The sequence below is a fragment of the Rhipicephalus microplus genome, chromosome 3 (genome assembly GCF_043290135.1).
Source record: "Rhipicephalus microplus isolate Deutch F79 chromosome 3, USDA_Rmic, whole genome shotgun sequence".
NCBI classification, from domain to species: Eukaryota; Metazoa; Arthropoda; class Arachnida; order Ixodida; family Ixodidae; genus Rhipicephalus; species Rhipicephalus microplus.
Window position 1 is genome coordinate 219286770 of NC_134702.1, and position 7214 is coordinate 219293983.

The 7214-nt window shown below is 42.2% G+C and overlaps 1 long non-coding RNA gene across 1 annotated transcript; it reads left to right on the forward strand.

Moving 5' to 3' along the window:
- The first annotated feature begins 2005 nt into the window (after positions 1–2005).
- On the forward strand, positions 2006–6446 carry LOC142803501 (uncharacterized). The gene is made up of 2 exons (XR_012894144.1): positions 2006–2278; positions 5034–6446. It is a non-coding gene; the product is annotated as an uncharacterized LOC142803501 (long non-coding RNA).
- Positions 6447–7214: the final 768 nt, after the last annotated feature.

Consider the following 7214-nt stretch of genomic DNA (forward strand, 5'->3'; position numbering starts at 1 on the left):
TACTTCACTGAAATAAATGTGAAGTGCTTAATTTTTGATCCCTCGTTTCATATTTTTTATTTGATTGATATGTCGGGTTTAACGTCCCGAAACCACCATATGAATATGAGAGACGCCATAGTGGAGGGCTCCTGAAATTTCGACCACCTGGGATTCTTTAACTTGCACCCAAATCTGAGCACACGGGCCTACAACATTTCCGCCTCTATCGGAAATGCAGCTGCCGCAACCGAGATTTGATCCCGCGACCTGCGGGTCAGCAGCCGAGTACCTTAGCCACTAGACCACCACGGCGGGGCGTTTCATTTTTTTTGGGGGGGGGGGGGGGGGCATTTCACTCAACTCGTGGTAACTGTTTTCTGAACGCTATCTATACCTAAAAACATTGCTGTAAGACATTTGTTTGCATTGCAGAACAGCTACAGAAATAGCCTTGAGAAGGTCTTATGTGTGCTTGAGCACCGAGAAGTGTTTACTCGACAGCGCAGTTATTATGGCATTGCACTCACCACCTTTCGTCACCATGGACAAGAAAAAGAAAATAAGGATGATAATGAGCAGGTAGAGACAGCAGCTCAGGCACGCTCCGATAGCAAAAGAGGAGCTGGAATCTCTGCAATATAGAACAACATAGAGCGATGGCTGTGAGATCAATAAAAAGTTTTACCACTCTGAAAGTAACATTGTAAGAGTGCTATGTGACAAACAAAAAACAATTTTGGTACACAATACTTTAGTGCAAAATAGTGTTTAATATACCCCCACGATATCAACTAACCAGGTGGCGAGAACATGGCACATTTTCTGCGTTCATGTACCGCGAGCTGTAGCCCGCAATGCAGGTTTTTCCCTGAAATTTACATGTCTAAGGGCGGCAAAACCAACAGGTACACGCCCTAAGCGTAGCAATATGTTGGGCGTTGCCTCTTTCTTTTCTACTCCTTTCCGCCAAGCTTTACTGCCTAAAGCTGCTCCTTTGAATTCTAGTCTGTGTTTATTTCGCACTGTTTCAACTGGGGATACGTGCCAAGTGGCTCACATTCACTTTGTTTTACTAGTGCACTGTTAACACAAACTACCCAAATCAGGTATTTCAAGGGCGTGATATTACCTTTATTCACACCTATACACCCTTAGGGTGTTGCAAAAAAAGAGTAATATGGTTCAGCTGCCTCAATTTCACTTCTTCAGGACATAACGTGGATAAATTAGGAGAGAAAAAAGGTAAATTTACGATCTGACGTCATTCATCACGAACAAGACCACCAGAAAACTCCCATTTCACCTCTTCTCGCCTGTTTTCTTTTTATTTATTTCCGGAGCTCTCTGCAATTTGCCTTCAGTGCTGGACGGCATGCATTCTGCTGTGCAGGGGAAAGAAGTGCGTTGTCACACGAAAGCACAAATTTATCAGAAGGCTGAACAAATTCACAACGCGCTAAGGAATTATTTATTTTTTCATATCGCGTAACGATATCCGTTGTACGGAATGCTGCTGAGGGCACACTTCAGACAGTTTGGCTCGGGTTCAACCAGCACTGCGACCATACAATGGCTTCGCTTCTGTTGTTTTACCACCAAATGAATATAATGCTAAAGAAAGTGCCTGCACACCTTCGATGTGGCCGATTTTAGCGAATGCACGCTCAGTATACCCTCCTGGGTAACATATCGAGCAGGCATGGCGTACATCAACGCATGGAATAAAACCAGGTGTTGAGGAGACCCGGAAAAAAACGAGAAGAAACACATGGAAGGAATAATGCGACTCATCTCAAGCGGCCGCTATGAAGTGAGAAAATATGCCCTTCGACCGATCTCTGCTTCGACTTTTGAACAGCGACGGCCTATCGCGAAAGGGCCAACGCACGCGCCCAGCACGCGCCCAGTGCCGCCGACACGCGGAGAAAAAAAACACACAAAAAGAGAGCCGTTCAAGTTCCATAATGCCAGTGGAGATTAGGAGACTACCCTAGTGACGTGCGTGAGCGATAGCAAAGTGAAACCGTCATGGGATGACCTTCGCTTTCTCAGCGACGCATTTGAGCTGCACGGCTATGTGTCGCCGTGTTGTGCACAGGTTTTGTGCGGCAGCGTTGCTGTCGTATCGTCGCTGGCTGTGAAATGTGTGGTTTGACAACAGTGCAACACGACGCTATGCGAGCGCGATGGTGTGGCAATGGCCCTATGACTCAAGCGAGCCTGCCAGCATGCCGCTGTGTACAACCAAGCAGCATATGGGCGTGCCCTGTTTGTCGCACTATCAGGAACACGAATGGTAGGTATTATACTCGGCGACAGCTTTTCTTAACAGCACTGTCAAGAGCCGAACCACCTGCATGCGCGCGCGCCAGGAAATAGTACCTATTTTATTTTCTCATTTTAATAGCTACTTGGCCCGAATAAATAAAACTTTCTTCATTATAAGGATAGAACAAGTATGGGACGCTGTTCACGGAAAAGAAGTTATCGTGTGCTTTAGTTTTTTTCTTTTTTATTTCTTGGACGGCACCACGTTTTCCGCACGCCGTCTGCGTCTGCTGCTTTCTCTTGCAGCGGCGAGCACAGCATCGGCCGTGGAAAAGCTGCTCATCGTTGGGACGCACCGTCTTTTATACATGACGCATCGAAGTTTCCAGCTTTATCACTGGTGGCCACGCAAGCTCTAAAATAAGCTTCACTGTTCGCGTCTTGCGCGCAATCTTAACAACGATCTACAACTATAGTGAGGCTTCTCGAACACTAAGGAGCAGTCTGCGCTGATCATTGCTGACTACCTTTGAGGGCGTAAACCGAATACAGCAAAACTGAAACAAGACAGGCCCGTGGCCGGATCGTGCCACAACCGGCCTTCCATTTCGCCTGTACCAGGGCTCAGTACCGTAAACGTTAACATTCGATCACGTGTGGCGCGTTCCCGTATATACTGGGCTGAACACGGAACCTAAACTTCACTGTTATAAAGGCTGAATAATGCTGGGGAAACGTTCTGAACAACGGAAAATTTTATATGTACCAGTATATAAACAGCACAGTAACTAGCTGCATGTATGCACTCTCATCAAAGTTTAACTTGGACGTTCCCATTTTGCATGCATACATTTTGCTATAATAAACACACTAGCGCAGCGAGCAAGCGAAAACCGAAACTGGAACCGAAATCGGCTGCAAGCTGACGGACTACTTGCGTAGTAACACAAATGTGTGGAGGCCCCACCTCCGTAGCCTTCGCTCCAATGTCAAGAAAAGCTGTCGCCGAGTATACCGAGTATAGTGATGTTTTCTCTGTTCGCACATCTTTATCGTCGCTTGAGATGCAGTGGGGGCGTTTTAAACTTCGCGTTGCAATAAAATAGCAATGAAAAGCAAAAAAACGAAGTCAGTAAGCTTACATAACGATCGGTGGTGCGTGTTTCGAAACTCCTGTGAATCTCTCAGAAGCTTTTCCTGACCAGCCGATTCAAGCGTGTGCACCTTAAAAAAGGCACGTTTGTGCGACATGATTTGTTTGTTGCGATAAAGCATGAATGAAACAGTATTTCAGGGAGTATAAACTGAAGCAAAAACAAACAAATAAACAACCGCTGTTATCGTGCTGCCTTGTGATGAAGTGTGTATTACGGCTGAATTTGTTTTCTATTTATTCTCTTCTCATGCCCAGAAGCCGTGCTAGTAGGAAGACTTTACGGTAACAATTTTGCATTGTTCACGTGGACTGCGTCGTAGAGAAAAAAATTACATTCCACATCAAGGCACACTAGCGTCCCAACATTGTATTGATTTAGCCCTAAAGATAAATTACGTCAAAAAGACATAATCATGACTATATGATGTCACAGACAGGTGGTTATTGACTCTGTGTTTTTCAGAAAGCGCGTGCATTACAAGGTATCGTCTTTTCACTAGTCACTTATCAGCACTAGAACTTGCCTTGATTACATGCGCATATTTATACCTCTTAGAACATGTGTCACTTATACTTGGCTAATCTGATTGCATTAATATCAGTCAGCTGAATCTGTTTAACCTTGTTATTGAGTCACCTTGATCCTTCCTTCTGGTTATTTTGCTTTAAATGTTGCCATAGTGCTTGTGATCAGTACAGAGTATTCCGTCTATTGAGACGATTTTTGGCAAGGTAGAAACTGCTAGTATCGTGTCAACTCTTCTTTCGTAATTATTACAAGTGTGCTGTTTATTGTACCATGAACCAATAACCAGTCACTCATTCAGAGAACTAAACTGAGCAGCTGGGGTTGTTCAATAAGCTAGTATTTCATGTGTCTCACTACAAAGGGGTATAATTGTTCGTGTTTAACAACCAAAAGCAATCATATGATCATCATTGACACTGTAGTGTGGAGGTGCAGGAATTTCGACCACCTGAAGCTCAATAATGTGCACATAAATCTAAGGACAAGGGCCTCAAACATTTTTTCTTCATCGAGAATGGGATTAATAACAAAGTGATTCTTACTAACATTTGCATTCCTTTAGCCCCACCGTGGTGGTCTAGTGGCTAAGGTACTGGGCTGCTGACACACAGGTCACAGGAACAATCCCGGCTGCGCCGGCTGCATTTCCGCTGGAGGCGGAAATGTTGTAGGTCCGTGTGCTCAGATTTGGGTGCACGTTAAAGATCACCAAGTGGTCGAAACTTCTGGAGCCGTCGACTATGGCGTCTCTTATATACATATGGTGCTTTTGGGACGTTAAAGCCCACATATCAATCAATCATTTGCATCTCTTTACTGTACAATGCTGACTACGCTGAGATCAAAAACTGTTGAAGTTGTAGAGCACAGGACAAGAGTTCACTTATGCTGTTATTTGGAATTTCTTCACCATTATGTATTATTCACCCTCTGTACTTGAAAGTGAAAGTTTACAAGGAACTACTTTAACAGCATGTTTCATGCACATGTTTCAGGTTTTGTAAAAGTCTGCAATGGTACTGTAAAGTGTGAGTCAGTGGTAAGACATTCATTTTTATGCATACAAAAAGCTTAATAGACTTTTTGTATACTTTTCAGGAAGACATTTATGGGAAAGCAGTAGGAGTTGCTCACCCACCTATTAGCGTACAAGACAGTGCATAGTGGGAACACTCCCCTGTGCCGCACTCTACATTCACTCGAACATTCAGTACATTTTACAACATTTGGGATGATACTCTCTTTGTTTCTTGTTATTCACACTGAGTGTTATGTGTGCTACTGGATGGAACCTGTCCAATAGCATGCCCATTTGAAAATTTCGCGGTGTTAAAAAAGGACACTAGGTGGAACCGGTTTTATACAGAAAACTTATGCCTAAGATGGACAAGATGAAAGTGTCATGCAGTCACCAAATGGGTACAAACGTGACTAAAATAACCATACATGCGGTAAACTTTTGCTTATAGTAATGCATCGCCCTGCTCTCTTCCTTTCTATTTCTATGTTGGTTTGTTATCGAACATTTTTAACTATGGACTGAAGTCCTATCTGCTTTACAGTCTGTATATATTTGTGGCAAACTGGTTTCAAGTTCTTGGCATACCAATCTCTAGGACGCAAAATGCTAACCTCTATCTGCTATATACAGGAAGTTTGAAATTTTACGCCTGTGATTGCGTAATTTCAAGTTGACTATGCAGCCCAGGTACCTGGAATACTTTTGATCTCTTAATTATGCATGGACCGTGAAGTGGGGAAATAATTATGATGAACTTGTTAGGTCTTACATGACATTGCCTAGCAAGGAAATATTGTAAACATATTTGTACTAATTATTTAAAAATAAATATTCGGCGTAATATAGCTATGTGATAAAGCCAGCAAGTTTTCAAGCATAGGTAATTGCAGAAAATTACCTTATTTTTTATATATGTACGTGAGCAAACACATGACGCCATATATGAATGCAATACTGGTATTTTGCTAACATGACTGAACACTTTTACAAATTTTCGTAAGGAGATGTACAACAAACTCAACAGGTCTCATGTGGACTTTTATGCAAAAAACTGAACTTATGATCATATCGCACAATCTTTGGTGCCACAGGTCAAACTAATGCAATAAAAAACTACAACATGCCTACCTAGATGGCTGAATATTTCGTAAAAGTAATGCCAGCCTTATTGTACTAATTTGCTAACTTTCATGTGCAGACTGACACCAAGTTTCTTGTACATCCTGTTTCTTTGGATTGCGCTTATATTCTTTGAATTGGGCGCTGTGAAGTGAACATGTTAGTGTGTGCTATGATGAGATTTTTTTTGCTCTAGTTTCATCTTGCTGTACTGCGGTGAATATTGATTGGTACTTGGGCCATTTTGTGCATGTTTCTAGTGTTTTGTATTAGGTATAGTTACTGTATCCAAATTTGTGATTATACATATGCTTACACTGACATGACAACTGGTGCTGTTGTGGTTTCAATAAAATATTTTATAAGCTGCATCTTTATTCAAGTGAGCCACGCAGTAGAATTTGCTGAAATGCTGCTGGCTCAATGGTATGGCTTGTGCTTTAATTACCAAGCAAGTAGAGCAGATGTTTTACTGTTCAGAATTATACTGAAAAATAAATGGGTGACAGGCAAACAGGCAGAAAGTTTTCGCTGTGTTCATGCATACAGTTGTAGGTGCTTCATCAATTGTACCACACTTGAAATGGTGTGTTGCATAAATAAAGTTTAGCATAATATGCAGGTGATGACAAAGTGCTGCAATTAGTAGGATTTTGCAGTTTTGTGTATATTTGCTACACTACTCGGGGTTTCTGTGTTATGTGTACGAAATTCTGAGTGGCGATGAAGCCAACCTGTCTTCTTCTGTGCGTATAGTATACTAGCAGTTAAAAACAAGTTTTTAATTAAGAACACCCGTTTCGTAGAGGAAGAGTAACTCTGCAGTTGTTATCAATTCGTGCTACCTCATCGGTGCAACAGGAGTACCAAGTACACATGGTCGTTCATAAGGGCGAAGTGCTTTTGAATTAACTACATTATTTAGTAGGAGACCTGCCTACTGCTAACTTGTGTTGGTTGTGCTTGACATTAGGGTATGCTTCGGGCATTTACTTGAATGCATTTGCGTATTATTTAACTATAAATGTTGATTACTAAGGTTGTGGGAATGCAACGAGTGTTAAATCAACTAAATATTGAGTTTGGGTTATAGAACCATGTGCACCTCGATAAAGTATGAGTTGCGAATAAGGCTAATT